Source organism: Manacus candei, unplaced genomic scaffold (assembly GCF_025592945.1).
Source record: "Manacus candei isolate 608988 ecotype Guabito, Panama unplaced genomic scaffold, ASM2559294v1 h1tg000035l, whole genome shotgun sequence".
Classification (NCBI taxonomy): domain Eukaryota; kingdom Metazoa; phylum Chordata; class Aves; order Passeriformes; family Pipridae; genus Manacus; species Manacus candei.
In genome coordinates this window covers 4,381,717-4,401,207 of record NW_026138083.1, presented here as the reverse complement: position 1 = coordinate 4,401,207, position 19,491 = coordinate 4,381,717, and the positions used below count along the sequence as shown (strand labels likewise).

Below are 19,491 nucleotides of genomic sequence, written 5' to 3'. Positions count from 1 at the left end.
TTATTTGAGGTAATATAAATGTTACTTAAAAGATAGGGGCATAATATCTTATGTTTACATGGTTAAGATCTATTTCTAAAGTTTAGAAGATGCAGTTTCCTGTCTTTGCCCCAACCAGATTCAAGGAAAGTGCTGAAACTCTGTGGCTCAGTAGAAGTTCTGATGGTGAGGAAACTGGGTTTGTCACTTGTGTGTAATTAACTATTTCTAGTTCCTCTGGGAGAGTGGATTTACGTTGTTTTTTCCTGCTTGTTATCTGAGAATTGTCTGACTGCCTTCCAGTTCAACCCTAGTAAGACTAGACATGCATTAAACCCCAAAATTAGAGCCAAATACTGAAAGGCTGTGAGACAGTGTTAGCAGAAATGAAATTATTTTGCCTGGTCGAATTCTTTTTTAAAAATATTCCACAGGGAAGAGAATTTCTCTTGATTTTGGGACAACCAAACACAACTGCTTGTGGAAATTATTAAAAAAAGAAAAGATAGGAATTCTGTTTGGTTTTGGGTTAGAAAGGAGAAAGGCTGAGTGCCCCTGACCATTTTAAAAGCTAAATATTGTGCAGGCTAAGAAAAAATTTACCTCTCAGTTGCTTCACGTGGTGAAGCTGAGAAAAAAACAGAGCACACAGAGCAGGTGGTGATGGATCTTCCTACACTTATATAACAGAAGAAAATAACAGATATGTCAAGAAGAAAATTATTTGCCTTTAAGTATCAAGTGAACCCTTTTTGGAAGCATCCCCACAGAGTTGTCTCCTTGGCCCCAGTGAGCCCACAGAGCTTGGCATTCTCCACAGGGTGTGGAGAAACCACTCAGGAGATCTGGAGAGGCTTCAGCCCTGGTTTGGGGGCTCAACAGCTGGACTCAAGGCACCCTTTTTTAAACGAGAAGTTCTAAAGGAATCAGCCTGTTTCAAAGTGACAAGGTCAGTGAAAGAGCCTGTGATATTGTCTGGACATCTGGTAGGTCACACCAAGGCTGGACATGCAGGGAGCAGGGGCCTCCTAAGAAAAACTAATGAACTTCTCCAAAGCACCTTGAGCTGCAACACATGGGTGGTTTGTGCCCAGGGAGCAGGTTTGGCTGTGAGGGGAATGCATTTGCCCTGAGATGCTGTTTCACTGAGCAGAGGAGAGCACAAAGGTGCAGCACTGCAGGCACAGCTGAGCAGAAGATGGTCTAAGTCAGCTGAGGGCTGTGAGAACGTTGACCTCTCAGATAAAAAGCTTCAGGACAGATTTTACCCTCTCACTTGCCTGTTAGCCCTTTGAAGCAGAGACCTGCTGCTTTTTGAATGCTTGGAGCCTGCACACACAGGGTGGAGAATCCAGTAAGTAAATAATAGGAGTCATAATTCAGTGCAGTGGAGCTGAAGAGCTGTGAAAGACATGATCTGTTTTCTTGTGACCTCCACCTCTCGCTGTGACTCCGGGCCACGTTATTGTGTTTTATTTTTACCGGTGGCCAAGTCAAACAAACAGCTCTGGAACTGGTAAGAACTCCACCTCCACCCCCAATTTTTCAGGTTGAGCATGAAACTTGTCTGTCTTCCTGGGAATTTCTGAAGATAAATAAACAGACACTTAGAGTAACTGGCTTTGATAAATGGGCAGTGTAGGTCGGGGCCTGTTGGATATGCAGGAGACTCAAAGATGAGGCAGAGCTGGGGAAGTAGGCAGGAATGGCTCTGCTTTTCTTGGCTTCTCAAATGGTTTTCAGGCTGAAATCAAATACTTGAGAGCACGAGGAAAGCTGGCTTCTGAAGTCATGATTTTGCACTGAACCTCACTGTAAGGATATCTCTTATAAAGCTACTTTTGATGTGGAAATTTGGCTCCAAACCACACTGAAGACCATTATAAATAACCACTTCATCACAGGACACACAGAAGTTGGCTTCCTTGAACGCTCCTAGAAAGCAAGCCTAACCTTATTGAGCCATAACCTCAGCTCGTGTAAATCAGAGAAGCTCCATTGACTTCATTAGTTTGTGCTGATTTACACCAGCTGTGGCTGTGGCCCACAATACAGCAAGATACGTCAGCTTTTAAACTCTGTCACTGGGTGTTGAACAAAACTGTTTTTAAAACAAGACTGGCAAGCCCAGATTGAGACCCTAATGAGAGGCAGCGCTGTAATTGTTTCATGATGCCCTATATGCTCCATTTTGTTTTCATTTTTGCCTTGCTTCTGTTTTTCTTATCTCCTGCCAAACAGAGGGAGAGTACCACATATGTTACACTCATAACAAAGATGTTTTGCTGCTTTGAGAACATGTCCTCCAGATGCAAAATGCCTTTTGTGTTGGAGTTCAGCTTCCTCCTTTGCATAGGTAGGTTGTGCCAACATAAGAACACCCCAGAGGGGCCAGCCCTGTGTTATTCCAGGGCCTGGAGCTCTGGAAGGGGCACCCACAGGCTGTCCCAGCTAAACGTGGAAGATATGATTCCTCCTTAGGGATTTACAGCTCCTAAGTCATCGTTTCAGATGGGCAGGATGAACCGTGTCTCAGGAATGCCCTGAGAACATCAGTCCCTCTCCTGTGTCCCAATCCTGCAGGGAGCTCAGGTCATTAACCCCACGGAGCAATCAGCTGCACTGGAGGCACCTTCCCGCTGTGGAAGGCTGGGAGATGCACACAGCTGGTTTATTCAGCCAAGGGGGAGATGTTCCTATAACCAGCCTGGCAGTGATTAATGTTGGTTGTTGTTTTATGACAGCAGGTCAAGGCAGCCCTGTGCTCTGCAGAGATGGTTTTCTGCAGGCAGCAGCCTCTGCTCAACAGTCAGAAGGGTCAATTGACAGGCACAGGAAGAGAAAGTCTCTCTAAAGTGGGGGTAGAAACAAACTGAGTCCCTCAGCCAAGTCCCTTAACTTTCCATTTCACTACCTTAATTCGCTGTTCTCCATGAGGGAGGTAACTCTGGGGTGGACAACACGTATCACAAATACTCAATAACCATGGGGAAGGTCCACAGGTGAACCACAGGGCAGAGGCAGAGCTGGGCCACAGCAGAGCCTTTAACCTGGGCATTTTAACTTGCAGAAGGTGAAGCTCCTCGTACAAGTGAGACTATTCCTTATGCTCTGCCACTTTGCCAAGCAAAACCTGGTCGTGGTGGCTTTGCAGTATGGGAATGGAAGACCCCTTATTTCTTGCTGGTTTTCTAAAATCCAGTAGCATAACATGATTTTAGTTCTCTTCCCTCCCAAGTCCCTTTAGAAGTATACTAACCCCTTTAATTCTCTATACTGTGTTTAATCAGGTTTTCCTGTCAGGAGAACTGAAAGTAGTGGATTTAAAACATTCTGTTTTCATTGAAAGGGTTCCTGCAGACCAAGTATTCACCATTAGGTTTATTTCATGTGAGCTTTGTTTAATTTTCAAGAAGAGTCACAAAGACTTCATAGGAAGGTGTGAAGATCCTGCAATAAGGTAACATAAATATGTATAAATTGAGCCGTTACACATTTTCAGGATGTGTATTTTACATATTTCTACTTGGTATGGTCAGTAAGTAAGTTCAGCATGTACTGTTACCCAGAAACAGGTAACAGGACCCAGAAATCTTGCATGGATGTGAGAGAAACAGTTTTCTTAACAGGTAAGACCTTAATGCTCATCAGAGGTGGGAATTCAAACAGCAGGATCATCTCTCATACCTAAGCATCCTCTGGGTCTGCTCACGTGTTCTATCAAAGGTAAGAGGTTGGAGAGTGTAGGAAGGGTATCTATTATAATTTTAATACAAATTGTTACTGACTTTGGAGTTAGTTACACATCTGCAGCCTTCCCATCAGGTAGTTAAGAGCAGCAAAAATTACTGAATTTGGTATAAACAAATGCCTTTTGTCAAGCTTAAGTCTCTACCCAGGAAGCTGGAAAAAGCAAAAAGCACATTCATACAAGGAACTCCAGTGGCAAGCTTTTGGAAAGAGTTAGAAAAATTTATATTAGGAAAAGGGAACTCGGTCACAGTTTCAGGAAAGCACAGCTGAATATATCTGCAAATAAAGGGTGAGCTGGCACTAATCCACCTCCTTTCCTTACTGCCTCCTGGTGAGCTTGTTCCACAGCTCCTGATCCATGGCTGCAGGACTGAGTGGGCCAGTGTCCCTCTCCTTGTTGTGGCATCACATCTCATCACAGCCTGCATGTGCTGCTGTGTCCACATCAGCCTTCACTGTGAACTCCTTGGGTGTGATCTCACAGGGAACCTGGGGCCTTCGGGTCTTTGCTCTTGGGAAATTCTTTCAAATGAGGTGTGGGTGTTGGTAAAGGGCTTTTGGCCAGAAGGTAAGAGCTACTCTCATTTTGCAAGAGCCCCCTACCCAGGGTTAAAGTTGAAGCCTAGTAAGTGTGGCTTGCCAGATGGGAGAGAGGAACCTGCACAGGTGGGACTTCAGTGGCCTGTGGTGCTTCAGCAGCACTTTAGGGCAGTAGAGAAAGCACCAAGTGCCTCCTGAAGGTCCCTGCTTCCCAGACTGCACATCACCTGTAGCCATGGTAAGGAAGCTGGAAAGGAGACTAGCAAAGACCTTCAAGTGCTCTTGCCCCCAGCACGCTCCTCGCTCAGCAGTGCTGTCCCGGGCTTGCTATGATAGAATTTCTGCTGTATGGGTCATGCTTTGGAGTCAATAAAGAAGCCCACTGCCATCACAACATTCTTCCACTTCATCTGTTTAGATGCTGATACAATCTTTGTACAAAATGTTTAGGGCTAAATTGTGAGCTAGCACAGCTCTGTTGCAATCTGGGGAGTTGTACTGACCTATGTCAGCTGAGAATCTGAACCTACAGGCTCAGCTCTCCCTACCCTCCCAAGGGACACTAAAGTTTTCACTGGTTTCACTGGAAGTTTTGGTGTATCCCATCAAGTCCATAGTATTTGAATCTGTGGGACTTGCAACTGTCATGTGAGCTGCTTGATTGTGGCTTTCAGGAGGGATTTTGAGGCCCCAGTTGGAGCAAAGCAGCAAGTTCTGCAGTGAGGTTGTGATGACTGCAATTTGGCAAGGCCAAGCAGTCACCTTCTAAATGCTGCTGGTATTTCCCAGACAAACTTGCCCTGTTACAGAATTGCTGCTGAACAGTTGGGGTTGAAAGGGACCTGAAAGCTCATCCAGTTCCAAGCCCCCTGCCATGGGCAGGGACACCTTCCACTAGACCAAGTTGCTCAGAGCCCCATCCAATCCATCTTTTGTGGATAGAAAAATGAACAGCCCTGGTGCATGACATGCACACTTCAATGTATAAACAAGCCAAGTATCTTATGAGCCCTGTGCTTCATTTTCCACGTTATTTATCCATAAACTATACCTTAACTGGATTCAGTCTTTTGCTTTTCATGCTCTCCCTGTTAGCCTGGAAGACTGCCCCAGCTGTACAGCAGACCTAAAAGGCATCTCTGAGAGTTCCAGCTTGTGTTCTGGTGATTCAGTGGTGCCAGAGAGACTTGGAAGACCTTCTGGTGCATCATTAACAGTGTCTTCTCCTGTTAGTCTATGGACAGTCACTTGCAAGTGGTTATGTGTAGGTTTGTAACTGCTGCAGAGCAGATTACAAAACCACACAGGGCCAAAATAATTCGCTGGCATGTTAATGAACAGTCAGCCCAGTCAGTGCAACCATCTGCCTGCTCTGCTTTCTATCAGCTTCAAGTGTGTTGGGTTTGGGTGTACGTGTCCCCTCAGCAAGCATAAATCCATACTTTTGATCTATCACAGGCAGGCCCTTTTACCATAAAGATAAAAAGATAAAAAAAGTATTCCTTTTGATTCTCAATCCTTTTCCCATTATTGCTCTGATATGGAAGGGAGTTGTATTGTCAAGTTCTTACAGAGGATGTAAAGTGCATCCAAAGAACAAGGAGCTGTAGAGCACATCCAGCTCCCAGGCTCGTTTATTAATTTGTGTTGCTGTTTACTGATGTGTTTGGAAATCTTCAGTGCTATGATGAGCAGAGATGTTGGCTGCAGCATGGAAGTGTGTCCCAGCCAACACTGTGGCTGCTGCCATGCTCTCTGGAGCTGTGATTGCAGCACAGCTGTGCCATTCTGACAGAATCTGTGCACTGCAGAGTTTACCTTGGAGGATTTGTATTGCCTCTACCAGAAGCGTTTTGGCTATTAATACAGGAAAATTAATATGTTTATTGCTATGTCTATTGATATATGGGAATGCAGGAGAGAATGTCCTACTCTAGAGTCTTTTTCAGTCTCACCTTCCCACCCTCTTGGGAAAACAACTAAGGAGAAATTCCTTGAAGTTTCTCTTTCCTTTTTTCCTTGGAATTGGCGTACACTCTGTTCCCTGCTGCCTCACTGGCTGTGGGAAGGTGTCACTGTGATTCATTTTTTCCCTCTTGTTTTGGTTCCTAGCGCTGGCAGCAGTTAGACCGTCCTGCGGTGCTGGGTCATCATGGAAAAGGCCAGAACAGCTCATCCCAATATTTGTGTGTTCAGTGAAGTGTGGCAATTAATTACTGTTCACTTCCACTGTCACAAAGACGCTTCCGTTGCCCCAAGAAGATGCTCTCAAGCAGCACAATAGTATGTAAACAGCTGATAAAAACAGGGTCAGCAGCCTAGGAAGAACTTGGGATTTTTGGGTGTGGTGTAATTTGCTGCAAGGCACTTGGTCCTGGTTTGGAGGTGACATGATTTTGGGGCTCCTTCATCTCAAAACAGACACACAGGATCCTCCGGTATTAAAAGCAAAGTGTGGGGGCTTTTTTTTTTTTTTTTTAGCAGCAAGGGTTATTAGTGTTGGAATGTTCCCAAGGGATGTGGTAAATTGTCCTTTGTAGTATTTAAATGAAAAATAGATGGGTTTTGAGAAGATATGCTCCATTTTGGCCAAAAACATTGGAGGCTTGTTGGGTAAATAGTTCTAGCTTTTTCATGGTCAAAATCAAATGAGATGATTGATTGCAAGATCTTTAAAACTTCCTAAGCCTATCACTTTCCTTTGGTTTTGATGTTAATTTATTTATTTATTTATTTATTAATTAGACAAGATAAGGGTAGTTTGCACAATTGATCTGTGCAACCCAAGCTATGAAAAGGTTTTTCCAGGGCCTTGATCCTGAATGGTGCTGAGCCTCTTTGTCAGGACTTCCCAACACCTCTGGGCATTTAGGATTTTTAAGCCTTTAAGACCCAGTGATGCTTTGGCTTAAGGTCCCCATCTGGGTCCATCACTACAGCTCTTTTGGCTGGAAAGGTACCTTACTTAATTAAAGTCAATAAAGCTCTGTACTGTCACCTTGTTTCTTTGACATGTCTGCTTTTGACTTTGCTGGTGTGGCTACATCAGATGTCTCCACTGTTCTGCTGACCCGTGGTAGGTTTGAGAGCATAATTCCAGGCTTTGTGAGAATGGAACATTCTTAAAGCAGCAGCCCCTCGCTAATCTGTAGAGAGAAAACACGTATGACAGGCAGTGGGGATTCCATTTGTCAGGATCCAAGGTTTAAGGCAGGCTTAAAGGAGTCTTATTAAAAGTGTTTTCCAGTGCATGTGGCTCCTTCTGACAGCACCCAGGTGGTTAAGAAACCAGCATTAAGAATAAAAGCCGTTTCTCTTTTCTGCACAACAAATGGTTCAAGTGTCTGGTATTCGATTCAGAAAGGAAACCTGCAGCAGTCGTGTCCCCTGAAATAAACCAACCAACATTTTGAGCTGCCAACACTTCTGGCTATTACGTCAAGGCATCGCAAAGTTTAAAGCATAGCAGAGTAATATATATATTATTTTTTTTTCCAGTAATCCCAGGGTAAATATTAGGTAGACAGCATTTCTGCTTTGCGCATTAAAAACCCGACTGAATTTGAAAAGCCTGCAAGTGCACTTCGGGGATTTCGGAAAGTGTCGTTTGACCATGAGCTAAGACCAGAAGCTGCCATTTTGCAGATGGGGCAGGAGGGAAAGGCTTTGGCCTCATTCATAACTTCACAGCTACTGCAAATATCAGCTGATGAATATTTATGTTATGACTGGCAAAGGCCCGAAAGGCAAAGGGGAGGGGGGGGGGGAAAGAGTGGAGGGGGAAGCTTAAGTTAGGAAAATGGTTGTCTGATCTCTGTGGGATTTCTTTACCAACACTTTCCATGCTTGAACAGTAGCTGCTGAATGAAATCATTATGTACCGAGCCTCTGTGCAGGAAAACAAGGTTTGTCAAGATTCTGTTCGTTAGCACCTCGTACTTTGTTTGAACCTTGGACATTTGCTGGGCCCTGTAGAGGGAAACTTTTTTTAATTTCAAATCAAACACTGTACAGGGTGGGCCAGTTTTATTTAGCCATGGTTTAATTAGTATTGTACTTGAATTTTAAAGAAGTAAAAGAGGTGAGTGCCATTCCTCTACATAACATAATTTCGAAGTAACGTGTTTCTTCATATTTTTATTATCTCAAGTCACTCACTGAGAGGGGAAAAAAAAAATAAATCCCAATCTCTTCCTTTTGCCTTCACCAGGCTGTAAATTAACAGCAAGGAGGAACTTTCAATAAAGTTCACCAACATGACTTCACTGTTGGGATGAATCAAGCCCAGGAAGGAAACCGGCTGGAATGAGGAAAGACTGTAAAGGCAGCAAGGGCTTAGCAAAGGGATGGTGGCTGTGGGCGGGCGGGCTGAGCCCCTCCACGGGACCACAGGGTCGGAAAGCAGCAGGTTGGGGCTGCATGAAATGGAAACTTAAATAAATAAGGGCAGGCAGCCCGAGTTAGAAACGTAGAAAAAAAAAAATCAAAGTGCCCACAAGCAGCTGGTCACATCAGAAAATCCTTCCCCCAGGGGCTCTGCAGACTGACCAGGCTTTAGAGGAGTAGGGAAAAACCTGGATTTTGACTATTGTACTTCTTCAGAGAATTCCCTAAACTCGGCGCTAACTTGTCTGCTGTTTCTCCGGGTAGGTGGCTTTTCTTATACTGCTTATTTAGAGACAACTCGCGCCTTTACAAGAAAAAAAAAACAAACAAAACTCCAGGAAAAGCCCACGTGCAAGAAACCACGCGAAACCCCTTCCTAAACTCTTTCTACTCCTTCCCACTCCGTTGGGAGATCCCCGTGTGTCCTACTTACAGGAACCAGCAGATGGTGCTGCAACACATCGAGTTTTTATGTCCCTGGAAAGGGAAAACTTGGGATAGACGTACTCGGGGCTGCCTCTGGCCACCTCCAGCCCCTGAGGTAAACCGCTTCCCGCCTTCCCCCCACGGCAGTCCTGTGCGATTGCAAACGCAGCCGGTGCAGCTCCATTCCCGCCCCGGAGGGAATTTTCTCCGTTATTTCCAATTATCCGAAGCAGTTTCTGGGGGGGGGGGGGGGGGGGAGAGAGGTCTTTGGGACTGAGGAGAAGGTGCCTGGGGAGGGTTGCGGGGGCAGCAAGGCAGCCATGAGCCTCTCACGGTGAGGGCGTTGGCGGGTTCCCCTCAGAGAGGGCGGCCATGTTTCACTCCCTCCCCGCCACTTTGGTGCTGCTGGGTTTGCGTCCGCAGCTTGGAACGGAGGTGCTTAGGGCGCAGGGAAAGGCCAGTTTTTCCTCAAATATTTTAAAAAAAAATCTCAAACCCCACCCCTCCAAGAAATAATGGGGAATTTGTGCCTAGCCCTGCTGCCAGCCCTGCAGGAATCTTGGGGTGCTTCTCCCTTCAGCGGGGCCGCCCAACTGCTTCCTCTGGTACCTACCTGCAGCCTCGGAGGTGAAAATAGTGAGGAAAACCCTCCCCAAAAAAGGGCGGGAGAGAGACCCGGAATTTGGAGTGAGGTGCAGAAACACCCACAAGGCACCAGGAGCAAGCAGGGCATGCTGAAAACGTGCAGGGGGACTCCGCAAAACGTGGCGGGCTGAACCACGACCGGCGTGGATGCGGTGCGTTATTTTTTTGTAAGTTACAGAAAAAGTTATGTGAGATAAAAGGCAACTTCTTGAAACATTTGCTGTTTATTTTGTGAGATTGCCCCTCCAGCACCTGGTGCCCTGCGAACCGATGATGTGCCATGAGGAGAAAGGGCTGAGGAGCTGCTGAACGGCAGCAGCGAGGGAAGGCACAAATAGGGAGGCACAAGTTAGGGAGGGATTCAGAACAACTCCGCGCAGCTGTTTTTGTTATACCACCGAGCTGTAAAGTTGAAAAACGATTTGAAAAGCAAGGGATGTGCCGGGAGTACTGGCGTGTCCCGCTTATGGGCGCTTGGGGCATTCTGTGTAAATTGAACTTTTTTCCCCCCCGTTTTCTTGGATGGCTTAATATCACAGCGGTGGAAGGGAAGAGCAACAACGCGCTTGGAGTGTGGAGCCTTTTCCTGATCCCTCTGGCACCGAACTGCACCAGAGTGAGCTGAGGACAGAGGCAAAGCCCGGCTGCTCCCTGTCTTTTCGTTGCTGTAATCCCAAGTGTGGAGGCTGCACCTGAGAAGGCCCTCAGGGTTTTTTTTATTTAAAAACAGAATAACCAGCTGGGACAAAAATAATAAGTTATGCATAATTTACTGGATGGCAGGGGAGTGAGTGGAGGGGCCTTGTTGGAGCTGGAACGATTTGCACCCAGGGAATGTCTGGACCAGTGGCTGTACCCAGAGGTTTGCACAGTGATGCTCCTCTGACGGCACTTGCAACCCCCAGGACCGAGACCACCTACATCCCTTTCACAAGTAAATAGCAATCTACAACTTTTCTTTTCACTTCAGGTTTATTTGATAATTTTAAGTCATGGGCGTGTGTGGAGGTTTCTGGTTGGGCTTTTTTTTGTCTGCTCGGTAGCCTTCTGGGAAGGTGACCCATTTGTTTCTAACCAAAAGCACCTAGGAAAACCTGCCCCACAAGAGAAGTTATTCGTCTCAGTGAGGGGGCAAAAGGATGGAAAGACAATTACTGTGTCTTGTGAGTAATATAATACGTGACTCAAAACATTAAGCAAGAGTGCTGACGTGATAGCCTCATCCCCTCAACGTGAATTCAGGCTGAGGCATCAGGCTGAAATGTGAAGTAGTTCCTCTGAAGCCAGGTTGCTGTGGCTTTGCATCCAAAGCCGCTGGCATTGGAAGTTAGTCCATAACCTAGAGGAAATGGAGCTGTTTAAGGAGCTTATTCCTCTTACAAACACAAAATTGAGAGATCCCCTCTGTAGTCTTTATGTTTTGATTTAAGGGGTAGAAGGTGGATTTCACAAGCAGCCTTGGAGTGTCAGGACCTGCAGTTGCACTGGAGGGTCCTGCTGTGGCTCAGACAGGATGGACTTTAAAGACCATCCAGTTCCAACCCCCTGCTGTGGGCAGGGACACCTTGCACTAGAGCAGGGTCCCATCCAGCCTGGCCTCGAGCACTTCCAGAAGCTGAGCTCTGTGCACAGGACAAATGATTTTTTTTTACCTTGACATATTTATATTTCAGAACGTGGCTGTCTGAGTGACGATAAAAATAATTATTCTATTGGAAAATTGGAAAGTTACGGGGAAATTCATTAAGTGTCCTAGAAAACTCAAGTTTATTTTCATAGAATGAGAAAAAAAAATAAGAAGAAGTTGTATTTGCCTGCTGTGGTTTGCTGGGTACTTCTGGACAAAGGTGATGTTGCAGTCCCACTGAGGCAGGGGCCCTTTGCTACTTAATTGTAGTGCTGTCAGCTGAAAAAGGGTACACTGAGAAAAGAGGATGCACTCTTGCTGCAGTTAATGCCTCATTACCCTGTTCCTGTTCAGGAGTGGTCTCCCTTGTTCCATCTGTGCTGGAGCATCTCACTGAACCATTAGTAGCAATTTTTTTTGGCTGTATGTGCTGAGGTGAGTTTGCTTTTGGAGCTGTCTGCATTCCCTTGGTTTCTCTCCCTCCTGTGCAAAGAGGCACTAATGTGGGTGATGCTCTTGATATTCTGTATCTAAAAAAGAATACGCTGCAAATACTTCCTGCACATAAAATGTTTCAAAATTACACATTGCAAGCATCAGTTTGAAAGAGGGAAGAAATTCAGACTTAAAAAGGATCCCTCCTTGTCATTCCTCTCTTCCCTCTCTTCCCTCTTCTTCCCCTCCAACTGTGCATTTATGGGTTTGGGCTCTGAGCTTGAGCACGGAGCTGTTTCATTTCTTCAGGCAGCAGATCCGGAAGGAAGGGGAGCTTTAGGTAGATAAACACGGATTTTGTTGTGGCAACACTGTGGCAACAATGTGGCAGCGGGTTGCAGAAAGTGCCTTGGAAGGGTGTGGGCTGGATCCTCCTGCCCTGGGGGCTGCCCAGGGGCTCAGCTGCTCAGGAGGGTTTAAGGGGTTGTGGTCTGAGTCGGGACAGACGGAAGGTGAGCGAGCCCAGCTGGGAGCTGATGTCCCCGAGAAAAGAGTGGCTTCCTCTGGTGTCTGGTGGCTGATTTCACACTTACTTCAGAGCCAGTCACAGGATGTAGCACATTTGGGTGACTCCTGTATCACTGTGCTGCCCTAGACCATGTTTTCTTAATGAAGCATCGTTTCCCAAAATACGCCGCCGCCGTACCATGTTTTGGAATAGGGTAGCAAATACTGCTTTGTTTGTCAACTATGGGGCGTACTGGGGATGGCAAATGATTCATTGCCCAGCAAGCGAGAATTTAACTTGTAAGAAATGTCTGTAGTTGGGCTTTTAAAATCCTGCATTTTATGTTCAGGAGTCTTGTGAGAATGATAAGAATTTGGATGGATTTTCACAGAAGAGGTGGTTAAGGTACATGGGAGATTAGTCTTCTAACACCTTGGCAGATTTGGCCATGATTTTGTGCAGTCAATGTAAAAGAAAAATAACTTGTGGCTGTGATTTTATTTCTGATTTCAAGGAAGGTTAATTTTATACCTTGCTTCAGGATGTGACATGCACGGTTGTTACCCCTGAAACTGAATAAAAGCAAAGCACATGGATTTCGGTTTTCTTCTGGAAGTCCATGAACTGTAGGGGATCACAATATACTAACCTCCCATCCGGGAAAGTGTTGTGTGGTTTGAGGTTTTATTATAGACATTTACTACATCTGTACTCAGGGTAGATTCATGTTTAAGTGGCAGCCCAGCAAGGCCAAAGCCAGGTGTTAGGATGTGGCACGGGTGACTCAGTAGGTGGTACACTTCCTTCTCTGTCAACATTCAATAAGTGTCCTTGTGTGGTGAGGGATGGATCAGCTCTTGGCTGACATGGAAAAAACCAAACTAAGGCTCTGGTACTTGTACAGGAAGGTCCTCTGGGAAGGACAGAGATTATTCAGGCTGCTCAGTTGTGACATGGCTGGGCTTTGTGGGTCTGGGAAGCAAGAACTGGATTTAATTGTACTGCTGAGCTGAGCATTTGGGCTGGAAAGGGCCAGTCTGGATGGTGCTGCCATTCCAAATCTCTGGTTCTCCAGTGCTCAGACCCTGTCGAGAGGCACAGGAGAGGTCCCTCCACTCTCAGAGGTTTTCCTGCAGCAAGCTTCCAAATGCAGGGATAAAACTGTATATCCCACAGTTCTGAACCTCTCTGAAACCTGCCAGGGCTCACAAATGACCAAAGCATGCATGAGTTCTGTTCTGCTTTAAAAAGAAAAGAAAAAAAGTAAAAAAAAAAAGTAAAAAAAAAAAGTAAAAATCACATCTTGGAGCAGTAAAAATGTTTTTTCACCTTAAGGATTGTTATTTCAAAGGATATTTTCTTAGTGACTGAAAAAGAAACTGGAAATCCCATATTATTTCTCCTTCTCTCCCTCAGCCAGGTCCTTTCTGTGCCCAGAATTTTATCTGGTGTGAGGAAAAGGCTCCCTGGATAGACTGAGAGATGTTTGAAGGCAGCATTTAGGGGGTGTTTGCCACCTGGCCCCAGTGTAGCTGGTTGGCTGCTGGGATGGCACATCCATTGTGGATGGCACAGCCAGGGGTTTTCTTTTCCAAACTCTGCTTTAAGGAACAGAGGAGGGAAATATTAGAGAATTCAGCTGTAAAGTGGAGAGAATGGTACTTCTGAAATAAGCACAGAAAAGTAAAGAGTTAACTTGTTCTAACACACAGCAAGATACAGTTGTTTCTCTTTGGCTACAACTAGACTGCAAACATGGAATTGAGAGCAAAACTGAGAGTCCTGACAGAATGAAAAACATCTCTGAGCTCAGTTCACATTTAGATTGTGCTTTATTGTAGCCACAGAAACAAAAAAATCATTATCATAAGTTCCGATTCTGCGGCAGTTTTACAACAAATTCCACCTTCCATATCTCCAGAGTTACATTTGGAGGCTTCAGTCTTGTAAGAAAAAACCCACTACTCTTCTGTGTAAGGGTTTGAGCATCGTTGCCTGTCGAGATTACAGGAGGTAGATGTTTCTTCTTCCTGTGGAAATGGCACTTTTTTTAGTACATTAACTCATTAAATGGGATTAGGTAGTGTTACATTAGTTTCAGAAAAAGGTATTTTGTCTTTGTGAATCCTTCTGTGGCCTCACTGGAAATCTAGATGTCCTAAATGTTTGTGTAACCCATGTAAGCTGTAGAGACCTTCGAGAGCCCTATTAAGTGCCTACCTGTGCTTAACCAATTTTGAAAAGCTGATGCTCAGTCTCCCTCTGAGCACCTCATTTGCACTGTTCTGTGCTGAGATAAAGACAGACCCTGACAAATGTTGTTCTGTTCTTTCTTAGAGTTATCAATTTTCTCCACTTCCTTGAAATGGCCCACAGAGAAATATTTGCTGATTAGTGGAAATAAACTTGATACATTTTCCCCCTGTGTTTTATAAACAAAATAAAATGCATTAGTTGTGCAACTTGAAAATATTTATTAAAAAACCTGTTGTTTTTGTTTTTTTCTACACTCAGGCAGGCAGATAAGAAGCAACAGCAGCAGTGAAACGTTGCAGGTGAGTATCATTTACGCTTTTAAGAAAGAGGAGGGGCATTTTATTTTCCTGAGGAACTTCTGTCACTTTGAAAAGCTGAAAATCTTTTTGCTGGGTGGATTTTAGCCTTTCTGATGGAAAGTTGCAGTTTGGTATGGAAAGCAAAGCCCTGCTTTGGAGGGGACCGGACTGAGGGACATACAGGATGCTTTACATGGAAAAATTTCCTACTGGTCCACACATTCAAGAGAAACTGTTTTTAATGAGTTTCCCAAGTGACAGTGAAGTTATTTCAGGAATTCTTGTGCAGGCAGAGCATCCCAGGACTGGCACGTGGCTGTGTTCTTTGCAAGCTGGCCAAATTGAAATTATTTTTAAGACAAGCAATTTTCGTTCCCAGACTCCTTGTGTCGTGCAGGAGCAGCCACAAAATACCTTATTTTCAATAATATATTTACTGTTATCTCTAATAACTCTTGTAATGTGAGACCTTCTGTTGAGCTGTGTGATCTAACAGCTGGGATTGCTGAGGACCTGCTGTAAAAAAAAAAGCACTGGTGGTTTTTGCAAAGAATGAAAGTGATTCATAGCAAAGTTTCTACGTGATTTGAAGGTAGTTTGTGTGCTTTCTCTCTCTCTGGGATTTAAATGGTTCCCAAATTTCCAGCAGAAGGGCCTCGTGGCAGTTGCAGTTGTGTTACCATCAGAGAGAGCAGAGGTGAAATGAATGTCTGGGTTAACCCCTGAGGATCTCACAGGGAAGCAACAAACCTGGTGTCCTGGCACATTGTGAATTCCCTGGATTTACTCTAAAACTTGCCAGTGCTGCTTGAGCTTAGTGTTGAGTTGGTGCTCACCTTCCAGTGCCCAGGGGGTCCTTCCAGTGGAGGTGAGGAGCACTGGGAGGCGAAGGAGTGGGAGCCCGTAGCTGACAGACCCTGTGCAGCTGCAGGTGTTCAGCTCTTCCTCTCACTCATCTATCTGTGGGATTTGTGGCATTGGGGATTCCCAGGACCTTGGGATTTCGCCGGGAAAGGAAAGTTTTAAAACTTACCGTCATTTATTTATAATTATAAATAGTAATAAAAGCAGAGGCAGTTTCTGGGTTCAGTATGTTCCTCGCTGCAGGATTTCCCCCTTGACACCAATCTCTGTTCCAGGCTGCCCTCCATTCCCTTTCTGCACTAAACATTCCCTCCTCCAAACACTCTAACCCTGTGTTGCTTCCAGTAGCTCAGTTGCACCGCCGTGTCCATCCCACTGTCTCTCCCACTCCAAGGCCTCCTGCACTATTGCTGTGCTCTGATGGGGAAAGATTTTAAGCAAAGAGCCATCCAGAATATTTAAATTAATCTATAAATTAGGCTCAGAGAAGTGACAGCCAAGTATGCAGTTTCTACCTGTTTCCAAACAAACCCTATGTTTTCTCAGAGGTTTTGGAGCAAGTTTTGTAGGCTGAGTATGGCAAAAAGCAGTGGAATCAGCAAATACTGATCTTTATGATAGAACAGGATATTGTCTTTAGTAATTGTGGCCCAGGTCAGGTGCTCTTGATCTGGAAAGAAAATCAAGTTAATTTGCCTCTTAATGTGATCTGGTATTTCTTAACATCTGATATCTAGGAATAGATTTCATGTCAGAAAACCACAAAGTTAGGACCAGAAAAATTTCATGGAGGTTTTAAAATAGAATAGCTCTTTTCTTCTTTTTTTTTTTTTTTTTTTTTTTTTTTCACTTGGGCCAAAATCTTGCAATATTTTTAAAATATAAAAACATTTTTTGTAGTTATATGGTAATATGGATCTGATCATTGCCTGGAATAAGGAATCAGATCTCAAATGCCTTGTACCTGAGTGGTTATCAAAAAGCGTGGGCAGTACATGGGTTTGAGCTTTACTGATTCACACCAGAAGAGAATTTGGACATTTAGTGGCTTGGGCTAGTGTGGGCTTGTATAAGACTAGTCTGGACTTATATAGGACTAATCTGGACTTATACAGGACTAGATTCTTTTGAATTCAAGTTTCTGCCTCAGAGAAAGAGCAGAGCTGGAGTTCTTACATCCTTGTCATGAGAAGCCTTCCCAGTGAAAGCCTAAAGGTATCAGAGCAGGTTTACCCAAAATAGACAGGCCGAGGAGGACTCTGCTCCTGGAAGTAAATGTATCTTGAGTTTTATCAACTTTTATTTTATAGATTTGTTCTTTAACCTAAACTCCCTAAATATTAATTGAAATTAATGTCTTTTTAAGCATTAGCCAGCACGAGAGGCTGCCTCTAGGTGGATTTTGGCCTCAAGTTGCCAGTCATCAGCTGAGCTGTAGCAACTGCTGACACATGTTTTCATAGATGAAAGCTCATAACTAATAGGAATGGGAACTGCATGTACAGCTTTTCGTCCAGTTTATAATATTTTTTGTTTTGTTCATTTTACCCTGGAGACGTCTGTTTGCTTTTATTCCAATGGAAATTAAAGAGCCAGCCTCACATTATATTTTCAGAAATTTAATCAAGCCTAGGTTCACTCAAGTAAATCAGCTCCTGTTTTCAGCCCAGCCTCCTTTTAATTCGACGAGTTGTGTTGCATTTTAGTGGGCAGAATTAAAATTAACATCAATCTCCTATTCACCTGGATCCAGGACAATACTGGAGCCAAGGCAGCACAGCCTCATACAGTCTTAGAACTGACTGTGGGAACCTACAGTTCTGAGCCATTTAGTTTATTGCCCCTTAATATCTGCCACATTCCAACTTTAAGACCCCTCACAAAAATGGGGAAATGTTGGATAGTATTGATTTGAATCCCACTGAGAGGCTTTGCCATTTTATAAATTCATGTTGTAAATTGTCAGTATCTGGAGGTTTCCAAAATTGCCACTGGTGGAAAAAGAAGTTCTTTCCGTGCCGTGGTTTTGACAGAGGACTGAACTGAATTGTTTAAGTGTTGTACATCCGTGGCCTTCCAGAAATTCCGTTCAGTTGCCTGGGCATGCAGATGAACTGAGCATCAAACCAACCTTCATGGGGTAATAAATCCTGGCTTTGGAAATGGAGGAAGTCAGTCAGTCAGTGGAGCCTGTGGATGGAAGAAGGGGAAGTCACTCTGTGGAGCTGAGTAAACACAGTTCTTGCTGTATATAACTCAGAAGGAGACTTTGCAGCTTAACGTGCTCCTCTGAGTTCTTACATTATCCATCTTCAGTGTTTCCTCTGTAAAGGGGTCAGAAGCTTCTGTTAGAGCTGTTTGCTTTGAAATAAGTTATTCAGTACTGCATCCATCTAATCCAAAGCTTTTCCATCAACACTAGACTGAAAGTTTCCTGTTCTTTGGTTTTCTGTGGTCTACCTTCTTACTCACCATAACCTCTGGACTGCCAGGTCATACATGACTTGTAAGTCCTGACTTGTGTTTGATTATAATATGAGCTCCTAAACCCCTTAATTTGATTTCTAATTCCGTTGGGCAAGATTGAAATATGAGTTTGAAAGCAAAATGTTATCTATTAAAAAGCCCGTTTTACCAGTATGTAAAAAATGTCCAGTTCTATGTAAGCCCAGCTTTTTTTGTCTAAGGATATAACATCCTGGTGACATCAGACACACACTTAACTATATTATTTTTGGCCCTTTCACAATGGCTTTAACTCTCTGTCTTGTCTCAGCCAAAATTGTGTCAAAAGGGGTCAAAAAGGAGAATGTAGTAGCAGCACTAAGGAGGTCATTTTTGCTTAATACGTTGGGTGTGCTCACTTAAACCCTGGGGCTTAATATCTGAGGAACATTTGATTGGCTTGGATCAAGTACAAGTGCTTCTATACTGGGAACTAATCCTGATAGGTTTTACAGGATGTTTCAAGTTACTAAAACACAAACCTCTGAGTTAGAGGGAAGGAGGGCCCTGCTGGGTTTGCCTCTGGAAGAAACAACAGAGGCAGAATGACTCGTTTGCTTTTCAGGAGGATTAGGGAGGGGGTGTTGGGACGCTGAGTAAAGGCTGACAGAGCCTTGGTGGCTGGGGACAGGGGAGTTACACACCATTTCCATTGTGTTCATGTCAGCTTAACGACACCAATGGCAATCTTGGGAACTCTGCTCCACAGAGCAGCTACAAACAAACACCAGCCAAGCTGTTCTCCCTCCCCAGACTCTACACAGCCTTCTGCCCGTGGTTCTCTTTGCTCTGGGGAGTGCACACCCGTGGATGGCAGGGAGCATTCTGGAAGTGGGGCACATATTCTTTGTGTAAAACCACGTGAAATATTGGCAGTGACAATAAAAAAAGTTCTTCCGACTCCTGCTGCGATATCCTCGGGACTGGGGGTGTTTGCTGCAGGGCAGATGTTTGGAACAACGTGACAGACAGCAGGATAGAGGATCCTTAGGGTTATGGGAGAGGAAAGAGAACTGTTTGTGCACCTGATCAAAACCCAGCAGAGACAGAGTGAGAAAAGGACTCGTAGAGCAGGAGCCCACTGCTGAGATGCCTCCAAACTGTATTTTCTCAATAGGGTTCTTTTTGGGGGAAGAACTCCCAGAAAAGGGGCTTCTCTGCCTCTGGGGAGTAGAGAAGGCAGGAAAATTCTGCTGCTTGCTGGAAAAGCAGTGGGTGGCAAAGATACCCTTTTTGGGTTTAAATATGATCAGTGAGATGATCATATT

At 44.5% G+C, this 19,491-nt stretch overlaps 1 long non-coding RNA gene across 3 annotated transcripts; it reads right to left on the bottom strand.

The window, feature by feature from the left end:
• Nucleotides 1–138: 138 nt before the first annotated feature.
• Nucleotides 139–12,968, bottom strand: LOC127473455 (uncharacterized). 3 transcript variants are annotated; one of them, XR_007905464.1, is made up of 4 exons: nt 9,698–12,968; nt 9,092–9,135; nt 7,271–7,418; nt 139–4,221 (listed from the first exon to the last, which is right to left on the bottom strand). It is a non-coding gene; the product is annotated as an uncharacterized LOC127473455 (long non-coding RNA). The 3 variants fall into 3 exon arrangements; XR_007905463.1 differs by having other exon boundaries at nt 9,092–12,968; XR_007905462.1 differs by having other exon boundaries at nt 7,271–9,135.
• Nucleotides 12,969–19,491: the final 6,523 nt, after the last annotated feature.